Consider the following 14,829-nt stretch of genomic DNA (forward strand, 5'->3'; position numbering starts at 1 on the left):
GATTATTTGTAAGGGTGTGGTCAGAGTAAAGGGAAATCATGAAGGATTAGTGAAGCTCTCAAGGTCAACGAAAACAGGAACCGGACACCATCCTTAGGCCTAAAGAAGCAAAGAGAAAGGAAGCAGTCAACAGAACTAGCAAAGCGTCAGAGCCATGGCTAGAGAAGATATTGTCTGGCAGGCTTATGCCTTTGATAGAGACTCATGGTCCACTGCCAAGCCCTGACCAGATAAGAACAGAAACAAGAGAGCAAATACCCAAACTCTTTCTTCTCGCACTCTCTAATGGCCTGTTGGTACTTGCCAGGAGCCAAATACACCTGGAAGCCAGACTGCATGGGGCCCCTACCACAATCATAAAAGGTCAGTGTCTTGAGGCACACATGGAAAAGGTCAAGCATGGATTTGGATGTAATAAATAGAGAATATCCAAGGTACCATATGTCCCAAGACTATGTATATCTCAACTCACTTCCATCTTAAAAATGCATAAATAATTTACCATCCTTTTTTGCTTCCTGGTCTTTATCTATGGCCTTTTTGCTCTTCTACTGTCATGGGTCAATTTTTGAAGGAGTGATCTAAATATACTGTCTGCAATTTACTCTCATTCACTCCCTTTCAAAGTTCACAACTTTGCAAACCTTGGAGTCTCTCTCAAAGTAAAGATTGATTTCTTGCTGAACTCTAAGCCCAGTCTGAACATTTCAATTCTTACTAACTTCTTTGAGACTTTCCCTTCTGAAAGCCCTATCTTCTCTTGGTTTCTGTGAGAGCACTTTTTCCTGGTTCCTCTCTTGGGCTGCAGGAGCAGCTCCCTGGACTGAAGAAACAGCACCCAGGGAAGTCCATAAGCCTCTGAGGAGTGAGGCCAGCAATGGCTGAAATGTGGTGGAAGAGTGAGGGTGGAGAACATGCCCTAAGAGAATAAATAGCTTGTTTGATGGCCGTTGCTTCTTTGTCATCAGTGGCTGTGCAGTTGACAACCAAACTCTACAAAGTCATTCTTCAGAATGAGAAAAGCTGCAGTGATCTAGAAGGAAGGTAAGTTTTCACAGTGAAAACTCAACAGAGGTATCTGTCTTTAAAAAATAAATAAGTATATATATTTATATATTATATGTTATATATATTTATATATATATAAAATATGCAAATCTCAGCCATCCATCAACATTCTATTCATTTGATGTGACCTCTTCCCCCAGGCCACTTCTGGTTCCATTCAGAGCCTCAGCTGGCAACACCTAGCGTTATCACCTGACAGCAGTCACCTTGCAGGACAGCAACTACAGAACCCGAAGCAAAGACAGGGCCAGCGGTGGGTCCTAGCCTGGCAGGCGGCATCCCATGTTACCACTTTGTTCCTCTGACAGGTGAGAAGAGAGAAGCAGGATGGAAGGAAAAGAGGTGCTGGACACTAAGCGGGCAGGTGGAATTCAAAGTCCTTTTTTCCAAATTAAAGAGACAAATTCTCTGCCAGGGCTTCTGGGCCCTGATACAGCAATAAGTCAAATGCCAGCATTCATCTCCTTGCAAATGAGATCCACCTCCCCACCTTGGAGCAGGGACAGAATGCAGTTGAGACGCCCAATGGAAAAAGCTGAGTATGGCTCGGCAGACCCGCACAAGCCCTTGCCTCTAGATCCCCTGAGGTCCCTCCCCAGGAGTGCTCGACAAATATGCATGGCTTCAAGGCGGTCCAAGGAATGCAGCTGTCTCAGCCATTCACTGCCCAGGCTCAAAACCACCGGGCAGGAAGAGCAGACAGCGAGAGCAGGGTAGGATCTGTCTCGGATGAGGTTTGGAAACAGGAGATACCCCTGACTGGGCAGGCGGAATTGATGTGGTCTGGCCTGGGGCAAGGGAATGAGCAGAATGACCTTCCCAGCTCCCGGCCAGCCTGGTGGGTCTATGAAAAGAGACATTTTATTCATTCTCGGTCTCTACCCAAGTGACTCTGAAATATTCCTAGACAGTTGCCAGGAGAGTCAATGGTGGGTGAAACAAAGTTCCAAGAGCCAAGATTCTGGGTTTCAAGCCATTGCCTTCAGCTTCCCCCTCCACATGTTTTCCTTTATGTTGGTTTGTGATTCCCCTTCTCTGACAAACTCTAAGACCCCTGAGGCCACAGGCTCTTTGGTCTCTTGCCTCCTGCCAAGCCTGTGCTGGGTCACCTTAAAGAGGAAACTTACTGTTTGACTCAAGATCATTTCTCTGGGTCACAATTTGTCAGCCACAGGCTATGGAGAGGATGAGCAGATCAGTCGTGGCGGGGATGACGAGGAGGAAAAAACCTGGAATCACGATTACTCATTTATAGTCTTCCTATTTGTATGCTACTCTGATGCCCACTAAAGAGAAAGGGGGTTCGTTTTTTTTTTTTTTAAATGTAGACATGTTGCCATCCCAGCCCCAGAAAATCAAATTTCTTACTTAAACAAAAATTTCATCAAACAGAAAGGCTAAATGGCCCCCAAATCTGATATCTACCCACATCCGTGCACTCTGGGACCCTGCTGAGATAGCTTTGTGCAGACACACAGATACATTGGAGAGACAGTTGGAGATACTCAGGTAGGGCAGGACAGAATAAATCAGGAAAGCTCTCCCAAGGGACAAATTTGAGTATGGATTTGTGAATGAAGAGAAAGTTGCAACAAAGAGAGGCAAGGATAGTTCTCTGCAGGTTGTGATGGGCTAGAGATGGGAAACATGGAGGCTGAAGTATGCAAACCAAGACCAGGAAGCATTTTAGGGGAGCCTGCAAATTATGGGAAGTTGAGTATATGGTGAAATTGGGCTGGGGAAGTGAGGAGGTGGGGAGAGGCAGCCCTCAAAGTTCAAACTGAAGAGATTGCATTTAATATAAGGGGACATACACAGCCAAGTTGAGAGTCCATCCAAATACCTGTGGACGTATGTAAGAAGTTATGGTCTCTCAAGGGGAATCACAGGGACTCTGCTCATGCCTGAGGGTTTCCAGTGCAGGCAGATCAAGGGGAGAAAGCAGGATACTTTCTCATAAGAGCTCGGAGTCAGGCGGAGGTGGGATTAGCAACCAGCAAGTAAGGGCATGCTAACAAAGCTTTTAAGAGAAATCTCCCCCATCCTAGAAAAGCAACAAAACCCCCACACTTTGGGTGGGGATAGATATAAAAGGACTTTCTTTAATATCTGTGAGTTACATCTGATACCTCAATTGTGCAGGAAAGAACACTGGGAAGGAGGGAGGAAGAGGAACATCACTGCGTGAATGTCCTTCATTGTACTCAGCACCTAAGACCAAGAGCTGGCATGAGGGCTGGCCTTTGGCATTTGATAGCTGCCCTATACCCACAGCACCGACAACTTATGGTGTAGAATGGACTCTTTCAGAAGTCCATCTTCTCCCGGCTGCTTTAGTTCTACAAACTAATTTGGGATGTCTGTGTCAAGCCAGCCAGTTTTTGGTACCAGGAGGCACCAGGATGCATGCTTCTACCCTAGGAGAGATGTTTGCATTCTAATGGGCAAAATGGAAACTAAACAAGTAAACATACAAATAAGATCATTTCAACTGGTGCCAAATACTATAATGGAAAGAAAATGTCTAGACTGTGCAGGGAAGGAAGTGGCGTGCTGGCGAGCACCGGGGAGCAGGGGGACTGGGGGCTGGGGTGCAGAGGCTTGTCCAAGGAGTTGGTATATTTGCTGAGGCTGACGTGGCCGTAAGGGACAACCAAAGGATCAAAGGCAGAGCCTTCCTGAAAGAAGGGGCAGGAAGGGCAAAGACCTCACCTAAAGCTGGGGTTTATAGAAAGAAAATTAATAAGACGAGAGTCCCTAAGTGTTAAGTGTTCAAAGAGTGAGGGAAGATGTCACACATATGAGAATGAAGGAGAGAAAAGTAAGATATCGAATGCTTAAACGGGACTTAACAGAAGTCAAGGTAAGAGGGAGACAAAGAGAAACGACAGCCGGCGAGCAGCGTGTTTCCTGTGTGTGCACCTTCCCTAGTTAATTAGCTTGTGCTCACGCAGCCTGCAAGAGTGTGTTCCCCGAGCTCACGCCTGAGTGCTGCTCTGGGGCACTGACTTCCAAGACTCTGAGCAGAGACTGAATATGTCTCCAGGAAAGCAGTTTGGAGGTGCAGAGAGAAAAGCGTGGTGAGCCAGCGCCCGGGGCCTCCCCACTCTCCAGGGGGGTGATCACTGACCATGCTTTCGGGCCCTGTCTTTCCACAAGATGGTCAGAGCCTCAGGGCACTACCCTCAATGCCTATCCACATGTGGCCATTGTTGTCACAGCAAGGGAGTGAAGAGTCTCTTCACGCCCTCCGCCTTTGATACTCTTGCAAATCAAGGAGCTAGGGAGATGGCTGGCACTAAAACACTGGGCTCCTTTCTAAGATCCTTGGGCTCCAGTCCTGGGTATCCCACCAACTCTCCATATTACTTTCTCTTGGTGCCTGTTAGTGTACCATATCTAAGGTCGGGAGACTGGGAGTTGGTATCCAAGGGCTGTCCCAGCTCTGGTGGGCTCATACAGCATGGAAGCTCTATAATGAGAGGACACACACGGGAACTCTTAGTGACTACAGCAAAGCATCAAAGCAGCATCCAGGCAAATGGAGCATGGAGATCAGATCCATTGGTTAGGAAAATATTTGGCCGCAACAAATAGGTATGTAACTAATAATAGCTTAGGTTGAAAAAGGTTTATGTTCCTCTTACAACAAAGGCTGCAATGTTATAATGCACGGTCTCTGCAGAGTAGGAAAGAAGTAAAATTGAGTCAGAGGGGACTGGCTATCAAATAATGTACTCAAGAGGACAAAGACACTCAGTGCCTTCTAAGACACGGCTCCAGTGGTGGAGCAAGGGCAGCGAAGGAAGACAAGGTGGGGTCAGTGAGGAGTAAGTGATTCTTTCAATATCAAAGGAGGTGTCTGGGAGATGAGAGCACTTGCGGTGCGGTTCTGTTGCTGAAATCCAGGGAGGATGGAGAAGGAACTAAGGATGATCCTTTCTCAGCAACCCCTAGAGTCGCCAACTCCTGATGGCCCTGGCCACCCCCTCTCTGCCTTACCCACATCTAGAGCATTGAGAGAGAAGAGGTGGGGAGGAGCGAGAACAATGGGGCACAGCCAGGAACCAGGGTAACTTGCCTGCAGATGGCAGGGCTGCAAAGGAGCAGAGGCTAGTGGAGCTGGAAGTCAGCGCCCCTCAGGAGGCAGTTAGGGGGGCCAAATTACAAATGGTCTGGGAACAGCAGTGAGGAGCGGTGAGAATCTGCTCCACTGTCTGCAGGGACACCAAATAAGCAAACTCAGCTACTCCCTTCCCACGGAGGGCATCCTGTGCTCCCGGGAGCAGTCTCATCCTGGCTCTGAGAACCTCTTAAGCTCCTGCCCCTCATGATTCCACATCACAATGGGCTCAAATAGTCATTTCTCCTGTGAATGCCTTTTCTGCCTTCCCTCTTTCAAGATATTAATTGCCACTGCCTCTGTCTCTGAAACTATTGAATGCCACAATTTTTAGAGACCTCCAAACAAAATAGCTTTACTTTCAGCATTAGAGGGTCCCAAAAACATAAGTACAGAGAATATAAATTCCATGAGCCCTCATCACAAGTCGTTAGCCCCCTGGAACATAGTATTGTAAGGGCTACTTTTTGCTGTTTGCTCACTGCTGATTCTCTATAAGATCAAGGCCTGGCACCCAGTAGGTGCCTAATAACTATTATTTGAATATGAGCAGCCATGTCAGACAGCCTCTGTGTGTCACTCCAGGATCATACCCCACAATATGTTTCTCTGCCAATAATCAAGCATCTTGTAAAAAACCAAGTACTTTGATTCTCTCTTGCCTCAAGTGAGGTTTCTATCCACCTGAAGTTAGGGGTGAGCTCTCCAGATCTTCATGGCCCCAAAGTCTTAGGCACCTTACTACTCATAGAATTTGTTGTGATTCTCCCAGGAACCCATATGTTCTCAGGGACCCAGCTTCTCTCTGGGGTCTAGAAGATAGATGCTCTTGCCTTTTGTGGGTGAGTGCAGCCATCTCTTGAAATTTGTCTCTGGCCCCTTCCTCTCTACCACTTGCGTGTGCTTTGCACAGATGCTTTTGTCATGACTCATTTGTTGAGGCAGAAAGGGGTCAAGGGGAGAAGGGAGCCAAGGGTCCCAGGTCTCCAGTGACTAGACAACTCAGGAGGAAGTGAAGTCCAGGCAAATACCCATCATCTCCCCCCAGCACTCCACTCCCCTTTTTCCTCATGGAAACAAAGTGGATATGAGGTGAAACATCTGTTTTGCTTTGAGAAGATTTCATTTGTCTTTTTTCTTTCTCCACAGTTTTAACCCTCCCTCTGCCACTGGAAAGCCTGCTGCATCCTCCACACTTATTCTGTCTCCCTGAACCGAATCAACAGGGACAATCAGGTCAGAGTCACCTTGAGGGACATTACCCCATTTACAGACCATCCAGGATGACTTGTCTCTCCTCTTCCTTTGGCTACATCAGTCTGAACTGAGATTAGAGCATTACACAATGTCTGCCCACTTTATTGTTCAACAAATTGTCTGCTTTCAAGAGCAAAGTACCTGCCCAGCACCATGCAGCTACTGGAGACCTAGTGAGGAGTAGGACAGACGTGGCCCTCTGGGAGCTGGTATCCCAGGGCAGGGGACAGACAAAGGAGCACACCAATAAATAAATAAGTCATGGCAATTTGTGAGAAGAGCTTAAGAAGGCAACAACTAGAATGCAGTGGAAGGTTATAATGGGGGCAGAGTCACAGAAGGTCAAGAGAGGTCATGGAAAGTCAAGAAGATAACGCAATAGTCTATCCTGTAAAGAAGACATTTAAATTGAACTATTGTGGAAGACATGAAGACAACTGTGGAAAGAACTGAGTGAAGAAGATTTTGAGAAAAAAGACAGAGTAATGACTTTAAGGGACAGAAAAGAGCTTGGGATGGGCAGAAGACATTGAACAGACATTTCTCCGAAGACCTACGCATGGCCAACAACCACAGGAAAAATGCTCCACAGCACTTGTCATCAGGGAAATACAAATCAAAACCACAATGAGATACTACTTTATACCAGTGAGAATGGCCTCAATTAGCAAGTCAGGAAACAACAAATGTTGAGGAGGATGTAGAGAAAGGGGAACCCTCTTGCACTGTTAGTAGGAATGCAGGCTGGTGCAGCCACTATGGAAAACAGTATGGAGGTTCCTCAAGAAGTTGAAAATAGAGCCACCCTACAACCCAGCAATTGCACTACTGGGTATTTACCCCAAAGACACATGTAGTGAAACGCCACGACACCCACACCCCAATGTTCATAGCAGCAATGTCCACAATAGACAAACTGGAAATAGCCGAGATGTCTTTCAGCAGATGAATGGATAAAGAAGATGTGGCATACACACACACACACACACACACACACTGGAATACTATTCAGCCATCAGAAGGGATGTATACCTACCATTTATATTGACATGGATGGAACTGGGGACTGGGGGGTATTATGTTGAGTGAAATAAGTCAGAGAAAAACAATTATATGGTTTCACTCATATGTGGGATATAAGAAATAGTGAAAGGGACCATAAGGGAAAGGAGGAAACTGAGTGGGAAAAACTAGAGATGAAGACAAACCATGAGAGACTCCTAACTCTAGAAGACAGACAAAGGGTTGAAGGGGAGGTGGGTGGGGGGATGGGGTAACTGGGCATTAAGGAAGGCACACGATGTGATGAGCACTGGGTGTTATACTATATGTTTTGGCAAATTTAATTTAAATAAAATAAAATTTTAAAAAGAACTTGGGGTCTTCTAATAATTGTATAAAAAATGAAAAAGTACACTGACATAATGCAGAGCACCTGGTGCTTAGTGTGTAAAGCAGAAAGCAGTGGCATGATGAGCTCAGAAAGGCAGGCAGCCAGGGCAGGAGCTTAGGTTTTATGCTAGGTGCACTGGGAAGTTACTGAAGAGCTCTGAGGGAGGTCATGGTCAGCTTGAGAGAAACCCGTAGGGCTCTCCTGGATTAACTCAGAGACCCACCACAGCCCCAGGCCCCACCTCCACACCCCTTCCCAGCAACTAGAGGGAATAAAGATTGTGCTTAATTATATCACAGATTCTTTTACTCTTCTGATAGAGGTAATAAAGAGATACAGTTCAAGTCAGTCCATTTGGCAACATCCAAGCAACTGGAAAATTTGGTCAATGGTCAACACTCAGCAAAAATGAGAATTTTGAATTATTGTTAGAAGATTCAATGATCCAGCCTCTCCCTGTCCCCCATGACTGTGAATAATCTCAAATTTGTTATAGGACAGTACAGGCCTTCTTGGGCCAGAGGATGTTTGCCAGATATTTCTACTCTGGGTGGTTACAAAAAAAAGATATCTAATTACAGCCCGGACCTCTTGGGCTCAGAGACTCATACAACACCCAGATGTGCAGAGAAAGTGTGGCTTCTTCATAACTGATATGATGCTCCCCAGATACCCACATGTGCTGAGAAAAAAAAAAAAGTAAATGCAATTCAATCAAATGTAATTTGTATTTTGTAAATGTAATTTCAGTCAAATGCAACAATTGAAACAATGCTTTTAGGTAGAATGCTCACGTTCTCAGAATTTGACCTCATAAATCTCCTGTCCCTTCCTTTCCCAATATGGGCTTATGAGTGAAGGAGGCTTATTGTCTCCTCAAAGCAGTGAGGAGAGAAGAGGTCCTTGAATCCACATGGCACCCTCAGGAACCTCGTTGACTATCACCATTGAGAAAAAGTCTTTAGGAAGACTTTTTTTTCCTGGGCAATCTTCTGACTTTGGGTAACAACGCATGGTTCAACCTCTTTTTCAGCTTTTCTCTTTCAGCCCAGGAGCTGTCCTCTCTTGGCCTGTCTCAGACAGGGCTTCCATGTTCTGTGGGTCATGCTAAAGGTCTAACTGGGACTTTTCTGGTTCTGGTCTGCACAACCCATTCCAGAGCTACAAGGTGTGCTGTTTAGCCCTGTTGCAGAAATCCACTCCCGTTGCCTCAGTGAGCTCTTTTTCAGTCTTTTGGCCAACTTCTCATACCCACTTGTAGGTTGGGATGGCCACATCTGGCTCATACCGTTACAGGTACCAGGACAATTTGAGAGAACTAAATCCAGGTTTCTCTCTCCCAAACCATGGAGCATCAGCAATTTTACTTTGATGAGTGCATCTCCAGGATGTGGCTTTTCAAGTGAGCCTATCCAAGAGGAAGCAGAGATGCTTGCTCGCTCTCAAACTCCATTATGTCCAGATATTTTGGATGTTTATGTCCTTGTCTCCACCCACCATCCTATCTCCTACTCAGCACCTTCCTTCCTCTCTTTCTCTGTCTTTGTTTCTGTTTTCCATAGTCCCTTGAACAGCAAATGAGGGTGGCCTTTGGGCTGGTCATTTTTCTACGCTACGTACTCTTTTGCCCCTCGTTATCTATCTTAGAGACAAGGCAGGGTTCTTTACCTGTGTTCCTCCCTTTTTATCAGCTGTTTTATCTTGATCCTTGAAGCATTTTCTTTTAAGTGGCAACAGACAGCCCCTTTCTCTATAGGCCTAAATACACTATCACCTCTGGAGTAAATAATGTTTTGCAAATACTGGTTATTCATTTTCAGTATTCATATAACCATTGACAAAGTAGAAAAGATTTATGGTTGCAAAATAGCATGTAAATGCTATAAACTAATAAATTTCAAAAGGACAGCATATTTGGCAAATGCTGGACAATAGGTTTGGGAGAGATGTGAAAGAACAAACCCTGGGCCTGGCCCCTAATGAGTTTGTAGGCTACACTAGAGCAAGGGATGCCTTTTTGGTTTACTGTGACCAGAACATGGATACAACCTGAAGGCCCAGCACTAGGTGACTAATATCATGAAGGATGATATTTCCATACACTAAGAAAAATGCAACTATTGTAAGACTGAGGTAGCTATAAACATGCTGATAACAAAGGATCTCCGAAATACATGGCAAAATAAAAAGCTAAATATAGCCAAATATAACCTGAAAAATGGTAAATATGTCAGCTACCATTTGTGTACAAAAGGGTTAATTCTCATTTGCTTCTCCCACACCCCCAGACATACCCCATGTCTCTCTGTCTACGTATTTATATTGTCATGGAATAGCCCTGGAAGACACGCGCACGCACACATGCACGCACATCTAGTTATACACTTCTTTAAACCATAGACAAGCATTTATTCTTCCTATTATTCCCTATTTTTTATTTATCCTTCCTATTAAAATCTAGATAATTAAAAAATGACCCATTGGTAACAGAAGTGCACAGAACAATGGAGTCCCCAAAGAACTCAAGGATTCCAGGCACCTCCACAGGTTGAAGCATCAGCAAAGGTTTCACAGTGGAGGCTAGGGGTGCCTGGATTTGGCAAGAGTGCTCATGATAAGAAAACCTGGAGACCCAGCTGCACAATCTTGAGAGGCTCCAGGCCCAGGCTAAGAATCTGGCACTTGGGCGATAGTAAATTCAGAGCTTTTGGTATCATTTGCCATGAGAGAAAGACCCCAGATTCCAAGCAGGACCGGAAGTGGCTGGGTAGCATCCATGGTCTGCCCAGGCAAACCAAAGCAAGGGGTAAAGGGTGTGGTTAGTAGTTAATGCTCAGAACTAAATCCTTTATGAGGCGTTGTAATCAAATCCTACACTTTTCAGAATTACCACTGTTGGTCTGGGCTTTTATAAGAGTTCCAACCCTTTTTATTATTTTTCCAGCCTTTTTTTCTTCTCCTTTTGCTTTTGGTTTCACAACATACTTTGGCCTGCTCCTTGTCTCTTTGAGCCAGTTCATTGTTTCTCAGGAGACACTGACTAAGAAGCAACTGCTCTCTGGACATGAATTCTTCTCAGGGGGTTTCCTCACTAATGACAAGTTTTCTCCCATTTCTGCGAGAAAGGAAGAAACACTACTCATTTTCAATGAGACCAGGAAGAGGTTCAGAATGCTGGGGCATTTCAGATATCCACACTGTCTCTAAGTGGAGGTATAACATCCACCCTCTAGATCCCCATAGGTCTTTCCTGGCCTAGAAGCCTCGGCCTTCTGTGCGAGACAGGGAACCCTTTGATTACTTATCTCAGGCTCCACCTAAGGAAGAGGAGAACCAATGACTAAGCTAGCTTAGTCAAGTGTAGTCACAAACATCTTGCAGCAGTCAGATCTGCTGGACTAATGTCCTGTATCCAGTATGGAGCAGCCAGCCATTCCCCGAACTGCCCCATCCTTCCTTCCACTTGAGGAAGGCACTGTAGGCCACCATTCAATGATCAGGGAGTTTTACCAAGAGACATCACGCGAGCTAAATCATCTTTAGTCATTTGCAGCTGACCTTCTATAAAGCAAGCTCACCTCTGATGCCAGAGCAGATCCACGGGGAAGGAGATAAAACTGAACTAAAAGTAGCCTTCGGAATTATTTAGCTCAATCCCCTCATTTTACATCTAAGGAAACTCATTCCCAAGGCCAGTAGTGTACTTTTAAGGCTCATTACTGGTGGAAACAGGTAAACTCACTTCCATGTCAGGATGCATGCCACAGGATCGATATCTGGAAGTGTGTCATTTTAGGACTCGAGCACTCAGGAAGTAGTGTCTTAAGACAGAGTCAGGGATTTCAGAAAATGTGAAAGTACTTACATCTATTGGAAAGAAAGAGGTGGAGGAGATAGTTTTTCCAGTTATTGATGTGTGACAGGCCACCCCAAAACTTCGTGGCTTAAAATAACAACCACACATATTTTGCTTGTGAATCTGAAATGTGGATAGGTCACAGTGAGGACAGCTCCTCTCTGCTCAACTGGACATCAGCTGGGACAGCTGGAAGGTTGGAATCATCTGAAGACTTGTTTACTCTCATGTATAGCGACTGATCCTGCCATCAGTTAGATATCAGAGGGGGCTGGGGCCAGGACTCTCCATGTGTCCCCTCCATGCAGCTTACTCAGGGCATGATTTTGAGGCTCCCAGGGTGAATGTCTTGAGAAAGACCCAGGCACAAGCCAAATCACTTTGTATAACCCAGGCCTCAGAGTCACACCGCATAACATATGTCCTATTCTATTCTTCACTGCAGTCACAAAGCCTGGCCCAGCCTCAAGGGGAGGGATACTGGGCTCCAACTTTTGATAGGAGGAATGCCAAATAATTTGCAGACACAATATAAAACCACCACAGTAGGTCAATTTTCATTTGACCTGATTTGGGGGTTCTTCCCAACTAATTACCAGATAGGCCCTGAGTCAAGATGAAAATGTAGGGGTTTCCTTGGGCCAACAGTAACCCCAAAATGAGGAGTATCATTTTTAATTCTCCAGACTTCTGGCATTCCCGAATCCTTCAGCTCAGCCCAGATTAGTTTATGACACAGCTTATGTCTCAAGAATTAAAAACAAAGAATGAGCTCACTCATGTTCCAGGTTCCTGAAGCTGGGAATTCAGTGACATCCATCAGAACACATCCAGCAACTAGTGAGAGCTTCACTAAGGGAGGAGCAGAGTGGACACCCACCAACTTTCAACAAACAAGGACAGGGTAAGAATCCTAAGATCTTAAGAGAGCAAAAAAGAACTCCAGCAAAATGGTCTCTTAAACATCAGTAGGAGATTCCAGGTGGGCCTCGCCTTCCCTGGCTAGCCATTGGAGAGTTATGGATGCAAGAATGATTTTTGTCTCCCTGGCTTAATAAGGTAAGGTGCCCTCTGAACTTTGTAGGCAAAGTGTGACTTGAGAGGACCTAAGTGCTGTCTATTCATACCTTTTGTAAGGGCTTAGATTTCCCATCATCCAGCATGCTTCTCTGGGTCTGTCTCCTTTATTAACATGTAAAAATGTGACATATCAACTTCTTAGTCACCCAGTCACACCACCAAAAAGAAAGAAGCCTTGAGACTCAGGACAGTTAAGCCACATGGAATGGATACATTTTGACAAGTGAGGAAGTAGAGGCAAGCCGCAGGGTAGAAATGGTTTGAGAGAAGGAAAAGAGAAGAGAAAGGAGTACAAAGGCAGGTAGGTTAAAATGAAGGGGAAAAGTCACTAAAGGGGTGGGGCAGGGGGATAAGTATTAGGAAAACAGTTCAAAAGAGAAAAGGCCCTGAAACTGAATATGGATGACAAAAATTTACCTTTGGGTAGAGTTGAGGAGCTCAATCCCCTACCTCTGTGAAAATCCACAAACTCACCCTGTGTGCACATTTGCTTTCTAAGGGCCTGGTGCATAGATGGGGACCAGGGGAGGAGTCCTGCTAATTGATGGGAATTCTCTCTCTCTCTCTCTCTCTCTCTCCATACACACTGAGCACACACAAATTATAGGTTTACCATTATATAACTGTTATGCAAAAAACATGTCCTTTAGGTTTTCCTCATTCTGTCCCCTTAGAAAGCTGAGGCCCATCTTCATCTTCCAGTAGACTGAGGATCAGACCCCTATGATAAATATAGAACCATAATTTAAGTCTTGGGATTCAAAAGGACTTTACGGGGCATTGTCTGGATCCCCTACATAATTCCCCCTAAAAGGAGAGGCTCCCTTTTCTCCCAGAGAATAGACCCCTACGGGTTCTGTGCTCAGAGGAGCTCTCTGAAAAATGATTGGGGACGGTGACAAAGCCAAGAAGTCAATCCATCAGATGTGAATCCTGAAACTCAAAATGGGGGAGGGGGATGGAGAGAAAAGAGGAAGGAGAGAGAAGTATGCATGAACATGCATGTGTGAGTGTGTGAGTGTGTGTGTGTGTGTGTGTGTGCAGAATGACAGAGAGAGAAGGGAAGAGAAAGAGGAAAAAAGTTGACATTTGAAAAGTCTTTCCTTATGTTGAGGCCACAGTAAATCAGACGATAATGAAATTCTGCACAGATTAAACGCCCAACAGAAAACTTGGAAGCAAATGAGGAATTATATCACAAAACCTCAGCGTCATGTAAATCTCCCTGAACAGGGAAATCAAAATGTTAGCAACAATTACATTCTTCTTATAACAAAATTGTTCCGAAAATGGAAAGAAAGAATGGAAACACTTTCTGCAAATGATTAAAGGGAGAGCAGAGACTGTGGGGGGCGCTGGGAAGGGAGGGAGGGTCTGGCAGCGATAAATATAGAACCATAATTTAAGAGACAGTAGGAAACGCTTTGTGTGTGTTAATTGGAAATGCATTCTAGAGGCTGCAGTGTGTTCACCATGAATGTCGTGACCTTGGGTTCCTTAAGGGAATGTGGGCTCCACCCTGTCCCCATGGTGAAGGGAAGAAGCAAGAAACCATGTCATTCAATGGATGAAAGAGGTTCCAGTTTATATGGTGGAAGGAACCATTTTGTTTTGTTTTGTTTTTGTTTTTCTGTTTCATTCTTTGGATTAAAGAGAAAAACACTGTGGGATTACAGCAAAGCCATCTTGTTTGCCAGGGAAAGAGTCTCAGAGATGGGATAGTTTGAGAACAGCCTCACCCCGTGTTGGAGTGACAAGATGGATGCTCTTTGCTGCTCCTGGTCGCCAGAGATCCTGGTTAATCAAATGAGCGTTTGGCCAAGGGACAGGGAGATGTTGGGAACGGGCCTTGGGAAGACGATTCCTCGTGCTTATCTGGGGCAGTTCCTCTTCCTCCGGGGACCTGCTGTTGGCAGTGACAACGGTTCCTGGCTCTGTGTCTCAGAACAGAAGAGAATGGGTCTGACTGGCTTTGGTGAAATGCAGAATTGAAGTCTGTTGTGCATTTGGGCTGAAACTCTTGGTTTTTGAATGAGCAATATGGTAAAGGAT

At 45.2% G+C, this 14,829-nt stretch overlaps 1 long non-coding RNA gene across 1 annotated transcript; it reads left to right on the top strand.

The window, feature by feature from the left end:
* The first annotated feature begins 630 nt into the window (after positions 1-630).
* LOC119867902 lies at positions 631-7,081 on the top strand. The gene is made up of 3 exons (XR_005384985.1): positions 631-1,044; positions 1,209-1,376; positions 6,341-7,081. It is a non-coding gene; the product is annotated as an uncharacterized LOC119867902 (long non-coding RNA).
* The last annotated feature ends 7,748 nt before the right edge of the window (positions 7,082-14,829 follow it).

Source organism: Canis lupus, chromosome 37 (assembly GCF_011100685.1).
Source record: "Canis lupus familiaris isolate Mischka breed German Shepherd chromosome 37, alternate assembly UU_Cfam_GSD_1.0, whole genome shotgun sequence".
NCBI classification, from domain to species: Eukaryota; Metazoa; Chordata; class Mammalia; order Carnivora; family Canidae; genus Canis; species Canis lupus.